This window comes from Chenopodium album, chromosome 26 (assembly GCF_948465745.1).
Source record: "Chenopodium album chromosome 26, dcCheAlbu1.1, whole genome shotgun sequence".
Classification (NCBI taxonomy): Eukaryota; Viridiplantae; Streptophyta; class Magnoliopsida; order Caryophyllales; family Amaranthaceae; genus Chenopodium; species Chenopodium album.
In genome coordinates, this window is record NC_137859.1 from 15,064,700 (window position 1) to 15,082,280 (window position 17,581).

The window sequence follows — 17,581 nt, forward strand, 5'->3', positions numbered from 1 at the left end:
TTAGCTAGTGTTGTTGTCGTCAACTGGGCTTTGGTTCTAATTGAAGGCCCATTATTAATGGGGGCTTTGGTTTTTACGGGAGAAGTTGTCATTCTTTTGTTAGGATTTGGACTTCTTAGACTTTTAGGGGCCGTTTTGGTTTATATGGGGTAAATAAAATGGAATGAACAAAGGGAAAGAACAGGAATGGAATGAAAAACTAGAGGTGATCAACATTGGCCCGATCCGCTAACCCGGCCAAATCCGGCCCGTAAATAGCGCGGGTTTGGGCAAGATTAAAAACACATTTTTAGTTAAAAAGCCTAAACACGATCCGAAAAAGCCCGTTTTGGCCTGACAAACCCGCTACTTGTGTTAAGGCCCACCCCAGCCCGAATTTTTATCACCTCTATGAAAAACCCCCATATTTAGTATGTTTTTTGTTTTTAAATTACAAAGGGAAACAAGCCACCATACCTCCACCACACAATACCTATTTCGGTATTTCCTTCACTTTCTAGCCACCACACCACTTGTTGCCTTCCTCCACCAGTCTCCGCCCCTCGCTGAAGCTCCCCCACCACATGCCGCCCCTCCACTCCCGTCCCCTCCCCCCCCCCCCTCCAAAACTGCCCCCTCCCCCAAAAAACTCTCACATCGTATAAATCAAATTCATAAACCTGAAATTTAGAAATCACATATTCTAATTTGATTTCTGGTTTTTGAATTGTGATTTCTAGATTTTTTTTTTCTGATTGACATTTGCTTGTTGAGTGAGTTAATCCATCGTCAATAATGGTGTTACGTTGCTACAATCGGTGCCGAAGCTGCTATATTATCACCATCTCCGTCGGTATTCTCCACCAATGAACGCCGCTCGTTACGCTGACTTCGTCGGTCACTCTAAGAAGTGTTCTCATCGTCGGAGAATTGATGGAGCTTGCCAGAATTTTCTGGCAATTTCTGCTTTTTCATTGATGATCGTGTTCATTCATCGGGGATGGGGGAGTTTTTCAGTGGAGGGGCGAAGGACGGTGAAAGGCGGCAAGGGTGACTAGTTGGTGGTAGTAGTAGGATGGTGTTGGTTGGTCTGGGTATGGTGTTGTTGTGGTGGCTAAGGAAAGGGAATGGAAAAAACTAGTGGGGTGGGGATTCAAGTTGGAAGGATTTGGGGTAATGGAGAGGGGAAAGGAAATGAAAAAAAGTGTCTAACAAACAACAAAGGAAATCAGGGTAGTTGAATCTCATTCTCTTTGATGATTACCCCCAACCAAACAACCCTTTAGTTAGGTTACTAGATTAGGTTCCGTGCCATGCACGGTTATTTCACTAAATTTAACCAATATAATAAAAAAAAAAGTGTATTAAAAAATAGCATAGATAAAATACATATGTGACATATTTATTATCTTCTTATTTTGCGTATGTAATGAAATGAAACATGAAATATAACGAAAGGGTCAGTTTGACAAATGAGTATATTAAAATTACATCTACATGAGTATTTAAAATTGTGTATTACACTTAATGGGCAGCAATGCTAACCCCGTTTTGATATTCAGTTAATTTTTTCCTAAATTTTGATACTATATGAAAGTATTGGACATACAAATACAAAAATTTAATCAAATTAACTTACATGATTACATGTATAGATAAAGTGTTTATAATGTAATGTAATGTTGCTAAAATCAAAATTCCCATTTAATGATAATTTACGTAATACAAATCTATTATTCATTATTTTAAATTATATTAATCAATTGAATGAAAAAAATGATGATGTATTAAAAATTTGTCATACAAAGTAATATTTGTGGAAAACGGAGTAATAAAAGATACGTATAAAATATTTGAAATAATATTATGATATTTATATTATACCAAAGTTCTCAAAAAAGATTTTAGCGAAAAATAAAAGATTTTTTTTGGAGGGAAAAAACTATACCAAGAATTGACACGTGTTATTCCTGGTGTCTATTTTAGTATTATGTTATTGATTAAGATTATCTTAGTTTCCTAATTAGTTTAGCTTTACTTCTTTATAAAACGAGGAGTAGCAATACGTAGGTTAGGTAGGTTTCTCATAGTTTAGTTTAATTTTCTTTTCTACTTTTCATATCATGATTTTTTCTTTTGTTTTAATACTAGCTAGGTTAGAACCCGTGCGATGCACAGTTTATATAAAATCTATTTTTAATTTGTACATTTTAAAAATAAATCGCTATTATACATTAATATAAATAAGAATTACGTATATTTTGTAATTCTAAATTTTTTTTTTCATCAAAATTATGATATAGTATATGTTCAACGTGAGAGATGACATCATCATTGCATTTAGGCGGGAAACTTTTCATTGAGAAAGCGACACGTGGGCAATAGTGATGTCAGCAACTTCTGTTTTAGTAATAGTTAATAGATTATTATTCTTCTTATTTTAATTATTGCTTTTAATCATGCTTAATTTAATTGCTTTGTTTAGTTTAGATTTAATTATGCACGACTAGTTTAGTTCTAGGGTTCTTAGGGATCCATGATTAATAAAAAGGGATGATTTATTATTGTTGATTGTTAATGTGTTGGGTTAATTTACTATTGATTGATTTAATGGTATGTAATTAGATTAGCGCTGGTTTAATTGTATGAGTTATGCAATATTGATTCAAGATTTGAGAGATGAGAATTGATGTTTAGGCTTAGTATGAATATGCATGTTAATTTATACAAAACGTTTTGTGTGAGACTGGACTCACGTGAGTCCGGGCCTCTTCGTTAAAAAGGTGCGGGCCTGATAAACCTGACCAAAGCCCGCGAGCCATTTTATAAAGTGTCTGAATATTTTCGTTTTCATCATTTTCATAAAATTTTGAGCGCCGTCATTCACTGAAAAAATTCGAACGCTTTCATTTCGTCGAATTTCAACCACTTCATTTCCTCAAATTTCAGACAATTCAAATCTTCAAATTTCATAAAAAAATGGAGAAATCAAACAATAGAATGATGATTGAAGGAGATTCTGATTCACCTATAGAGTCAATTTCTAGCTTAATTACTGCTGAAAAAGGTACAATTTAGTTCATAATTTCAGATTGTATGTAATTTCAAATCATATATAATTAATTATCACAGTGAATTTGTAATATGAATTTCGACTTATAATTTGCATGCAAGGCAAATTGAATTTCAAATCGTATTAAATTTTGATTTAATATCATATCGTATTTAAATTCGAGTTAATTTCGACTTATTATTTGCAATCAACGCTAATCTAATTTCAGATCGTAGTTAATTTCGACTTATAATTTAAAATCATGGCTAATTTATATTCCAATCGCATTTAATTTCGACTAATCATTTTGAAATCAAGCCTAATTTATTTTTCGATCGTATTTAATTTCAACTTATGATTTGCATGCAAAGCTATTGTAATTCGAATTGTATATATTACATGTCGCAGAAAATTAATTTTTATTTGAATCCATTTTTTGATAATTTTAGAGTGAAATCAAATATACTAATACTAATGATGAATGCAGCAGATAATGTAATTTTAGAAGACAACATCAATGAAGAAAGAGATGAAGATGCTGCAAATATAATAGGTATACTGATAATTAAATGCTCTGTAAAATTATTAAATGCTCTGTAATTTAATGATGTAATTGCAGACAATATAATTCCTGACTAATAGAACCTATTTCCTAAGAAAAATAATATGGTAATTTGTGAAAATAATCTGATTCCTGACAATTTCAATGTATTTCTGACTGGATTAAAAAATCTAATTCCTGTATGCTATAAAATAACTAACTATTATAATTTTAAACCTGACTATCATTATCTATTTCCTGACTAATATTATCTCTTTTCTTTTCAATTCCTATAATTTCTAATCATCATTATCTATTTCCTGACTGAGATAATATATTTCCTGACTAATATATTGTAATTCCTGACAGAAAAAAATATTGTCTAATTTCTGACAGAAACAATATATTTCCTGACTAATAGATTCTATTTCCTAAAAAAAATATGATATTTTTTGAAAATAATCTAATTCATAACAACTTCAATGTATTTCTGACTGGATAAAAAAAATCTAATTCCTGTATGCTATAATATATCCGACTATTATTATCTTAAAACTGACTATCATTATCTATTTCCTGACCAACATTATCTATTTCCTTTTTAACTCCTATATAATTCCTGACCTATATTATCTGTTTCCTAACTAATATTATCCTAAACCTGACTGAGATGATTTATTTCTTGACTAATATTTTGTAATTCCTGATTTAAATAATCTAATTCCTGAGTATTATAAATTTAAAAAATATTTAATTACTGTCTATAATATTGTAATTCCTGACAAAAATAAAGTATGATATGATTCATATATACTTTTGTTGCAGATTATTACAAATATGACAAGGATGAAAACATAAGTAGATGTCTAGCAAATTATACAGTATCAGACTACAATGAGGGATATGTGTTATACAAAGCTCATTCAAGATCTGTTGGTTTCAGTGTCAGAAAATCGACAAAGAGAAGAGATACCAATGATAAACTGTATGAGTTTTATTTTAGATGCTCTAAGGAGGGACATACAAAGGGTAAAATGAAGATAGCAGGTGAACAAAATTAAGTGGAAATACCTATATTGGGTAAAACTGATGAAAAAAGGAGAAAAGAAAGGGAGGTAAATGAGACAAGAACTGGAATTAAAGCTCATATTCGTTTCAAGAAAAACAAAGAAGGAAATTTCGTAGCTCTTACACATGAGTTGGAACATAATCATGAATTGGTTATAGTAGTTCAACGACATCATCTAAGATCAGAAAGGCAAATATCAGCTCCAATGGGTGAACTAATTGAGAGCATGGTTGAAAGTGGTATCAAACCAATGGATGCTTACAATTATATCACCAATGAAGCTGGAGGAGAAGAATGTGTAGGTCATACTAAGAGAGACCACCTTAACTATGTATCAAGGGTGAAAATGAGTATGGTTGAAGGTGGAGACATGCAGAATGTATTAGATACCCTTCAAGAAAGAGCAGATAATGATCCTTCATTCTTTTATAGACTGTGGAGAAGAAAACAATGTGGTGAGCTATTTTTGGCGTGACTCTCAATTTCAAAGCCTATGGTGATGTTTTAATCTTCGATACAACATACATAACAAACAAATATGGGTTGATATGTGCACCATTTGTTGGTATAAACTGTCACTAGAGAACAACAATGTTTGGATGTGCATTCATAAGTGATGAAAAGACTGAAACATTTGTTTGGCTTCTTTCAATTTTCAAAAAGTCAATGTGTGGAATCGAACCAAAATCAATCTTCACTGATCAGGATCTTGCAATGAGTAACGCCATACCAGAGGTAAGAACTTTTATCTTCATAATATATGGTTTCCTGACTAGAATATTTTAATAACTGATAAAATAGATCAATACCTGACATAAATTATCTAATTCCTGATATATATCTTAAACCTATTTTAACTTTTCTAAGAACTATTTAATTCTTGAATAATAATATATGTTTCAGCATCATAATATATATACTCTATAATTTAATGTAATCTAATTCTTGATGAAAATAATATTATTTCTGATGAAAAAAAGGCAATACCTAACCAAGATATATTAATAAGTTCAAGTTATTTAATCCTGATTGATAGAATCTTATTCATGATAGCAAGATCCTTAAGCCTGATATAAGTATTCTAATACCTAAACGAAATTATGTCATTACTAATTAAAAATGTATTTAATTTAATTCTAAGTTAATTTCTGACCAAAATGTTATAATTCCTAAGTAAAATATTCTTATTCCTTTTTAATTTATCCAATTTCTAACTTGAACAATTATTCCTGATTGTGATAATTTATTTTATTTCTGAAAGAAATAAACAAGTACATGACAAATTAAATCAAATCCCTGACTAAAATAATATAATTCCTGATGAAAAATTATTAATTCATGAAAAAAACCAATACCTGAATAAAAACCGACAAAACAAAAGTTTTTGATAATAAAATCAGCAAATAAAGAAACATAAATATATTAGAAAAATTGAATTATTACATATCATTTTTTCCATATATTTTAATGATATTGATTGTGCTTAAAAGTTAACAGAAAAAAAAAGAAAAGGAAAAAAACCCTAGAATCTTAATCTTCTTGTTGTTCTTCTCGAGATTTTAAACTTGTTTTTTCTTTTGATCTTCTTTTTGTTCTTTCTCTTGATCTTCTTTTTGTTCTTTCTCTTCCTTCTTTTGTTGATATTTCTTCTTTCTGTTTTTTGTTCTGTGTTTCCTGCCATTTCTCTTGTGCTCTCTTTCTCTTGCTTAGTTCTTCGATTCCATTCTTTTCCACTTTTTCATAGAGCATCATCAGTCCATCCTTCACTCTATCTCTCCTATCCAACATATCATTAAATTTTTTTTCAAAGTTATCAATTACATTTTCTTCTGGATCGTTTGATGAAGTAGAAGACTGAGAATTGTTTTGTATATTTGAGCAATATTGAGGATCATTTGATGAAGTAGAAGACTGAGAATTGTTTTGCATATTTGAGTAATATTTAAAAAAAGTTTATTTTAAAAGAGAGAATATAGCAAGAACAAAAACATGCAAAATGTATGAGTAAATATTGGTTTTATAGACAAATAAAAAATATTAAAAAAAAAATACTTTTTAAATATATTTTTATTTCTTATTATTACATTTTTTTGGTCCTTATCCAATACTCCAAGTAAATTTCTTATTATTAAATTTTTTTTGTCCTTATCCAAAACTCCAAGTGAACTCTAAGACTATTTAATTCCTGACCAAAATATACTAATACCTTTCATAATTTATCTAAAATCAGACCAAAATATGCTAATTCCTGATTATAATAATCATATTTCAAGATATCTTCTGATATGCATTTCTTCTTGTTTGTGGGTGATGAGTTATTCCAAGATATCTTCTAACCTACAGTAACAAATAAAATATGTTAGTTTATGCAACAATATCCAACAAACCATGAATTATACATATCTTACTCATGCAGACCTGTTCACTGTGGTGGTTGGGCACCATAATGAGGATAACCGGGGGGTGGCCAAGTCCCATTTTGCTTCATCCTATACTCAATGATACAGTCAGCCAAAAAACCAGGGTCATCTGTGCTCCCCACATGTATGTTATATATGTTCTGATTAGGTAACCTCCTAATCATCTTGAATACATCACCATCATCCTCTAAGGTCCTATACTTCCCCTTATAAATATACTGAAATACAGGGTACAGAAGGTCAATTGATCCTTCTACTGGATCATCCATATCACGAAGTTGATCTTCAAATGCTATTGCTGTATCTTGCAAGTTATTTTTGCCAATCTCATATTCAATGTCAATTACAACACTCAAATACTTAAATTTGAGAATCACCTTATTCTCCTCCATTTCTGCCACAACAATTCCAACAATAAATAAATAACAAAAGATAAAAACAGGATCCAATAAATATTCAGAAAAAATATTTTAAAATTATTTTTATAGAAAAAGAGGTTACCTGAAACGAAATGAGTGATTCTAAACTCCAATAAAACTCTAAAATAAGTTGATTCTTTGTTGCTTCTATAGTTACAATTGAGTTCTAATATGTGGAATTTGTGAAGAAATTGAAGTTGGGATGACAAATTGAGTTAAAGGAAATGATTTATAAAAGGAAAAAAGTAACTGTTTTTTAGCCGTTTACTGGGGCCCAAATGGCAGAATTCCAGTGGAAAATTAATTTGACTGGTAATTTGACTAATGTCTTGATTTTAAATATCTTGATTCTAAGCTCCAATAAAACTCTAAAACTATTTAATTCCTGACCCAAATATTTTTATACTTGACTTAAATTATCTAATATCTGGCTAAAATATGCTAATTTTTAACTCTAATATTGTTATGCCTGACAAAAATATACCAATATCTTACATAATTTTTCTAATTCCTGACTAAAGTATTTTAATTCCTGACTAAAGTATTTTAATTCCTGATTATAATAATCATATTTCTGACTAAAGTAAAAAACTTGATTTTAAACAGCCTTTAAATAGAGAATAGTTATGTATGAACAACAATAATTGACCTGTAATTTAACAGAAGAAATTATGACCTTAGTCAGATTTGTAGGAATTTTTGATGGTACAATAAATAACTTTTTTAGATTTTAATGACTTTTTAATGATGCAATAAATTACTTTTTCATGACTTTAGTAAGATTTGTATAACTTTTTTCAACAATGCAATAAATTAATTTGTCAGATTTGTATAAATTTTCAACAAAATAATTATTCTTTTTGAAAAATTTGATCTTTCTCCTGACAAATAAAATTTATCAGGAATAAAATCAAAGTACACAAGAATAAAATCAATTTTGTCAGGAATAACTTATGGCTCAAACAGAAATAAAATATCAAAGCTTATTGCTGACTTTTCTTACATTTTTCATGACATTAATAATTTTATTTATGATATTATAATATTATTATAGCAGAAAATTATAACATTATTCTTGAGCTACATGGTTTTATTCCTGAGTAAAATTGTCTTATTATTGACAAAAATGTAGTAATCTTTTTTTTTTTTTTTGGTTAGTAAATTCAACTACAGATCATTCATTAATAAACACTCCCTGGAGGCAATCAATAACAAAGAATTTTTACAACCTTGTGACAATATGTCAAGGGAATGAAGAAGCATAAAAATATGTGATGATGCTTTGGAACAAATGTACAAATCTGTAAGGAAAGTGTTCCAAACAAATGAAGAAAAAATTCGTGAACTTGATGAAGAAGAAGAGAGAAGAAATACAGTAAAAGATCCAAAACGACCAAAAACAAAAGGAAGGCCAAAGAAGAACAAAAGAATTAGAGGACATTTTGAAAGAAGAAGAACAACAACTAGAGATCCAAATGAGTTTAGAACAATAACTCCAAATCCACCACTCATTTAATATAGCCCTACTGCTGCCTTCTTCTATCATGAGGCCAATCTTCAGATATTTTTTTTTATATTCAAAATAATTGTAAAATATACTATATTTTGGTATTTTAATTTTGATATTTTAAATTTTTAAAATTAAGTAAGGTATGATATTTTTTTTATTATTCCTGACAAAAATAATTTTGTTTCCTGATTAGAACAAATTTATTCATGACTAAACTAATTTTATTCCTGACTAACACAATCTCATTCCTGACTTAAAAAATCTTATTGCTGTGTAACACAAGTTTATTTCTGACTAACACAATCTTATTCCTGACTACCATAAGTTAATTCCTAACTAGAACAATTTTATTTCTGACTAACACAATTTTATTTCTGACTAACACAATTTAATTCCTAACATAAATAATGTGATTCCTGACAAAAGTAATTTAATTCATGACAAGAATATTCTTCATTTTAATTTTGATATTTTAGATTTTTAAAATTAAGTAACGTTTGAAATTTTTTTATTATTCCTGACAGAATTATTTTAATATCTGATTAATACAATTTATTACCTGATAAAATTCACTTTATTCCTAATCAAAATAAAATTAATTCTTAACTATTATTTTCTTATTCCTGACTACAAAATTTTTTAAGTATCTATATATAAAATTGTATATATTTTCTTTTTGTAGTCAGATATATATATATATATATATATATATATATATATATATATATATATATATATATATATATATATCTGACTACAAAAAGAAAATATATACAATTTTATATATAGATACTTAAAAAATTTTGTAGTCAGATATATACAATTTTATAATATATATATATATCTGACTACAAAAAGAAAATATATACAATTATATATATATATATATATATATATATATATATATATATATATATATATATATATATATATATATATATAACAAGAAAAAATATACATATATAAACAACATTTATATGTATCTATACAAAACAAAACTAATATCTGACTACAAAAAGAAAATATATACATGTTTGATTAATTGTTTAAAAAAAAAATCTAATTTTTGTCTTCATTTTGCTGGATCTGTTGTTCAATTTCTTTTTGTTTTTCAATTTCTTTTTGCTGCAACTTCCACTGCCTCTCTTTTACTCTCTAAATGGCATCATTTTCTTTCTCATATTTGGCCTCAAGCTTCTTTCTTGCAGGTTGAGCTTTCCAAATTTTGTGCTTGTTAATAGAAAATTCAATGCACATATTCCACAATTTCTTCCGCAAAAAATTCTCTTCTCTAGTAGCCAACTCATAAGCAAGTTTGGATCTATATATCTTCCGATTTTGCTTCTACAAATTTATACAAAAATACAAATAAAAATACTAAAAAATAATAAGTATAAATCCAAAAACAAAAGAGAAAAAACACTTACATATTTCAAGTCAATAAGACCTCCATCTAATCCATTGTATTTTTTCATACACATTAATGCAAAAAGCCCACAATCCTGATTTTCATTGCTTGTCTGCCATGTAAATTCAGGTTCATGCCATTTCAACTTTGACATATTATTTTCACCTTGTGGATGTTCATTCTTTTGCAAAAAAATACCAACATCTCTAATATGTAATTATAAATATATAAATTATAAATATATAAGCATCTAAAAGTATAATTTCCAATGAACATACTCACATATTTAATTTAAAATATCTTACCAACACTCTGTCTATTCCATGTAATTTATCCCGACTAATATCAGTCCTGTTATTTATCCAATCTATTTTTGGACCAATACCAGGAATGAAATTAAAAGCCAGCAGAGTAAAATGATTATCGTACGCAATGGGAAAGATTAACTGCAAAATAAATAAAACATAATAAGTAACACATTTATTTGTATAGAATAAACTATTAACTGACTAAAAGAAGCAAATATCAGACTAAAAGATCATAATATCTGACTAAAACAATTTTATTCATGACTTACAGAATTTTATTCCTGACTAAAACAATTTTATTCCTGACTAACACAATCTTATTCCTGACTAGAACAATTTAATTCCTTACTACACAATTTTAAACCTGACTAACACAATTTAATTCCTAACATAAATAAAGTAATTCCTGACAAAAGTAATTTAATTCCTGACAAAAGTAATTTAATTCCTTACTTAAATAATGTAATACCTGGCTAATACATCACCATAAACCTAACCAAAAATAATATAAAACCTGACAATAACAAGATAAAACCTGACTAAAAAAAGCTTATATCTTACTATGTTTAGCTTATTCCTGAATATACAATATATAAAGGAGAAATAAAGTTAAAAATTTACCAATTCTGCTTCAGCTATGTTGATCAATGGAAAACGCTTAACCCACTTGCACATGCTGTCATAAATTTCCTGACCATTATGTTGTTTCAATTGCAAATCAAGCTCCATTTTTTTCAAATCATCTATAAACTTAGCATATTCTTCTGGATTATCTTTCAAAGTATCCAGAATTAATTCCTGTTTCTTAATGAGGTTAACTTCTTTTCTATAAGTAGCTCTCTTTTCTAAGTATCTCCTTGTAATATCCTGCAAAACAAAAAATATATTAAATATATTATGTTATAAATAAAATTTATTTCTTAATGAAGTAAAGAAAAAAAAAACTTATAGCAATTTTAGTTGAAAATCAAATCTTTTATATTGAAAAATTCCTCTGTCAGTTACTTTGCCCTCTTCAATGTTGAGCACAGAAGCCCAAGCATCATGAATAGCAGAATTAATCCACACAGACGGACGCAGGGAATAGAACTCCTCCTTAACCAAAATAATATCACTCTGTGAAATATCTTGACTGGGAAACTGACAGATAACAGTATCTACATCTTCTACATACAGACTGTTGTTACGCCTCTTAACTCTCTCATCTTCTCCAGTAGGATCTAACTCAAGCTCCTCAAAATATTGCATAAAAAACAAGAAATCACACATGTATTTTTCATGTTCAGTCAAGTTTCTCTGATACAAAGGCTTATTTTCTTGCAAATTCTTACACACAAGAATGTCTTTATTTTGAATCAGAATCTTGTGAATAGGTGGTTTATCCCAATCTGAATCACCAGCTGCTTCCAAATCAGCTTGCGATCTCTCCTCCTGCTTTTGTCTTAAATCATGAAATCTCTTCTCCCTTATTCCAGAATATTTATCAGCAGCAATAAAAATAGATTCACCTGGAACATTTGTAGCACTAGGAGTACTATCAACATCAATTAACTCAATGTGTGTTTCGGGAGGCTGTTTTCCTGATACCATAAACTCATCATCAATAGTAGGAGGAGCATGAGTTTTATCTATTACAATTATGTCAGCAGTAGCAGCAGTAGGAGATTCAATTGTAATAGATTGAATTGGAATAGATTCAGCAGGAACACTTTTAGTCCTCAGCAATTGTAAAACTGCACATGCATCTCTAGGCTGAGGTTGTACTTCCTATAAGGAAAAAAAAACTGTAAATATCAAACAAAAGTCATCTAAACCATGACAATAATAATCTATACTATATGATATAAATCCTAACAAAAGTAATTTAATTCATAACAAAAGTAATTTAATTCCTGACAAGAACAATGTAATTCCAGACAAAAATAATTTAATTCCTGACTAAAACATTTTTATTCCTGACTAACACAAGTTTATTCGTGACTAACACAATCTAATTCCTGACTACCACAAGTTTATTCCTAACTAACACTAGTTTAATCCTGACTAACACAATTTAATTCCTGACTACCACAAGTTTATTCCTGACTAACACAATCTTATTCCTGACTAACACAATTTAATTCCTAACATAAATAATGTAATTCCTAACAAAAGTAATTTAATTCCTGACAATAACAATTTTATTCCTGACTAAAGTAATGTAATACATGTCACTCAGAATTCCTTACATAAATATATATAATTTATGACAAAAAACATTAAATTCCTGAAAATTTTTAACAAAAATTATTATCTGATGGGCTTGATCAATAGCTAAAGGAAGTTCTTCTGTAACTTTAGACTGAATTACATCATCAGATTTAGTAAAAACCTGAAAGCATATGAATAATATAAATAAAAATAAATACATTAAAATAGAAAAATAAACACATTTATTTATATAAAATATGATAGTTAAATACAAAAACTATCTATATAAATTATTCAGTTAAAATACAAATATTACACCTTAGATGTGCTGTCATCATCCTTGTCATTTTTATTTTCTTTTTTAGAAGTTTCTTGAATTTCTTTTTCAGTAACTTCTGCATTTTCTTCTTGGGATAGTTGTGGATCTCGAGAAGTAGGAGGAGTAGGAGTAATTAAATTAAACTGAGGCATAGAATTATCTCCCTTGAAGAAACTCCTCCCTTCTTGCACTAGCCTAGTCTGATTCTCATTCATACCAGAAGAATAAATTTCATTGAGACCCTTGGGTTTCTTTGGTGTTCTTGGAGGTGATGTGGAACTAAGAAGACCTTCATTACTAACTAAATGAACCACTTTTTCTGATGGTGTTGTGCCTTCAACTAATTTTGGTTCTCTATTCAAATTTTGAACAACATCAGTTCCTTGAACAACATTCAAAACATTAAAATCATATGCCTTATTCTCTGGTTCCTTGCTTCCTTGGTTTGCATCCTCCAAATTGTGTTCTTTATCTTTAATTTGATCTTTTTGCAAACCAAGATCAGAAATAACATTATTCACCTATACAAAATCAAGAATAATATCAGATATAAATCTAATATGATTTTAATATATATAAAATAATAATAATAAAGGTAATCAAACTTACAATTGCATCAGACTTAAGTTTTTTATCAAACTGATCCAAATCAGTAGCTAAAGTTTTAGTCTGCATAGCAGCTTCAACTATTGCATCAATTTTTGCCAAGAATTCAGGATTAGAATAGAAATCATCTTCTCCTTGAGATTGAGATTCTTGTGAATATGTTTTTGATTCATCCTTCAAATCAATAGCAAAGTCTATTTGTTTCTCTGATACAATCTTCAAGTCTCGACCAAATTTCATCATTTTCTTCTTCACAGGCTAATCAAAAATTAAAATAAAAAGTGAATAAGTAAAATATAATAAAATAACATAATTCTTATTCCTGACTAATAGTTTCTTATTGCTGATAATAGTAATCTAATTTCTGAGGGTATTTATCTTATTCCTGACTAATAGTTTCTTATTGCTGACAAGTAGAACTTAATTTCTGATGAAAAGCATTTAAATCCTGACAAACATATACTATAATCAAAATAAAATAATAGAATTAAGGATAATATAATAAAATGCTAATTTCTGATAGAAAGAATATAATTCCTGACAATGTAATAGTAAATCTTGACAATAATAATGTATTATCAAATTACAGCAATGTAAATAAATCAACAACAACCTTAATATATTAATTTCATTTCCTGACCAAAATTACCATATTCCTGACTAAAGTTTCTTATTGCTGATAATAGTAATCTAATTTCTAACTGACAATATTAATGTTGATTGTGATAAAAGCAAGTTATACAAAATTTAAAAAATTAATAAAAAGATGGAATTTTAAACTTGCATCGATATCCATATTATCAATGTCAGCATCAGTAGGATACTCTTTAGGAATCTTGTACATTACATATCTTGCTTTGTCATCTTCATCTTTCAATTCAAAGCTAGTAGATTGTACACCCTGATCTTCCTTCTTTTCTTCCTTCTTTTCAACTTGCTTTTCATCTAAAAGTTCATCATCATCACTGTCTTCAATCTTAAACTCAATACTGTCCAGCCTTAAAGTTTTTAGAAGAGCCTGTTCACTTTTGCCAGCATATTGTTTTGGTATGGCAGGAGGATACAGTTTCACAGTACCATAATCCATATTTTCTGCAACAGACTTAATCCTCTCATTCAAACTCTCACAACTCCAATTCATAATAAATGGCTTGCGATTTAAAGTTGTCCCAAACTTAGACTTTTGTAAAAATGCAATTACAAAGCAACAAGGCAGCCATTTACTTGTTTGGATTTAGTTTTCAACTCCCTTCCTTCCTTCTTTTTCAAAACAAAGGCTTGAAAATCTGCTATTGACCCACATAAGAAGTCCATAACATGATCAGCCCAGTTGAAGGACTTAATGAAACGTACATCTTCTAAAGACTTGATGATGTTAAAATTGGGGGACTTATCACCAATTGGAGCCAAGAATGTAGACACAGCAAACATAACAAACAGCTTCTTAAATTCAGAACCACCCTATCTATATTTCTCAAACAACATTTTATAAGTAAGAATATTGACATATGTCTTCTTCTTCTTCTTCTTCTTACTCTAAACATCTTTTTCAGTTCCCTTCTTACTTGGAACAGCTTTTTCTTCTGTTTTCCTCTTCTTTTTCTTCTGTGCTTCAGCTTCATGTCCCTGTTCAGAGTCATCCTCTATATCCAAACCCAAAAACTTCCTCCACTCTATCTTCAAATAGTCATCAGGATTGAATAATTTCTTGTTTTTAGAAATCTCTTTCACAGGTATATCGGTAAAAGGAATACCCAACACATCAGCAATATCAGAACTATCAATATGAATTGCATGTTCCTTTTTACCAACAATTAGATTTCTAGCCTGAGGATTATAATGAGTTACTATATAGTTGTACAACTGATGACTGATATTTTCCTTCAGATTCATATGAAGCAATCCACCAAAACCAATCTCTATCACATCCTTCTTTTGGTCATCACTAAAATCTTCCATAAGTATACAAAGATAACTAGGACCAGATTTAGTACCAAGTTCAAGGTCTGAAATATCATCTTCAGTAAGAGCACTGAAAAATAAAAAATATGAATAAGACAAACTTATTCCTGACAATAATTATGTTATCCCTGATAATAATGGCCTTATTCTTAGCATAATTATCTTTTTCATGACAAACATAACTTTATTTCTGAACAAAATAATGTTAATTATGATGAAAGCAATATAAAGTGTAATGACACATATCTTAGGCCTAATTTAAATAATCTTATTTCTGAGCATAATTATGTTTTTTCTGACAATAATATCTTCATTTATGACCAAAATAATATTAATCCTGATAAAAGATAGAACTTAATTATTGCTGACAATAATATGTTATTCCTGATAAAAGTAATCTTATTTCTGAGACTATTTATCTTTTTCCTGACAAAAATAACATAAATTCTGACCAAAATAAGCTTAATCCTGATTGAAGATATATTATTCATTAATGAAGTAATTTCAATACTGACAACAAGAACTTAATTTATGATGAAAATCATCTAAATCCTGACAAACATTTACTATTATAAAAAATAACATAAATTCTGACCAAAATAAGCTTAATCCTGATTGAAGATATATTATTCATTAATGAAGTAATTTCAATACTGACAACAAGAACTTAATTTAACCCTGATAATAGTAACCTTATTTCTTAGCAAAATTATCTTTTTCTGACAAGCATAACTTTATTTCTGAACAAAATAATGTTAATCCTGATGAAAGCAATATAAAATGTAATGACACATATCTTAGGCCTAATTTAAATAATCTTATTTCTGAGCATAATTATGTTTTTTCTGACAATAATATTAATCCTGATAAAAAATAGAACATAATTATTGCTGACAATAATATGTTATCCCTGATAAAAGTAATCTTATTTCTGAGACTATTTATCTTTTTCCTGACAAAAATAACATAAATTATGACCAAAATAAACTTAATCGTGATTAAAGATATATTATTCATTAATGAAGTAATTTCATTACTGACAACAAGAACTTAATTTCTGATGAAAATCATCTAAATCCTGACAAACATATACTATTATCAAAAATAACATAAATTCTGACCAAAATAAGCTTAATCCTGATTGAAGATATATTATTCATTAATGAAGTAATTTCAATACTGACAACAAGAACTTAATTTCTGATGAAAATCATCTAAATCCTGACAAACATATACTATTATCAAAATAAAATAATACAATTAAAGATAATATAATAAAATGCTTATTTCTGATATAAAGAACATAATTCCTGACTATATAATAGTCAATCCTCATAATAATAATGTATCATCAAATTACAACAATGTAATTACATCAACAATAACCTAATTCTACACAAGAATATTCTAAGTAAAAACCTTAAATACTATATTTACTAACAACAATTTGCATTTTATCGAACACTTGGCGTGCATCCGAATATACAAACAAGATTTTTTCCGAATTTAAAAGAATTCATTTCGAATATCACACCTCACTGATCGACTTCGTTTCGAACCTGGTTTAGGATCACGCTTTTTCGGAGGCTGTGAATCATCCCTACAGAACAAGAACAAAAAAATAAATAAATGAATTGTTTTTTTAAAAAAAAAGTATAACCTAAAAATAACTAAAAAATAATTAACCTTTCAGCCATTGCAACTATCTTCTTCTGTGTTGATGATCGTTTAGTTCGTTTCATATAAACTTTTAAAGGCGAAGAATCATCTACAGGGGGAAGGTCAGCCATTAATGGAG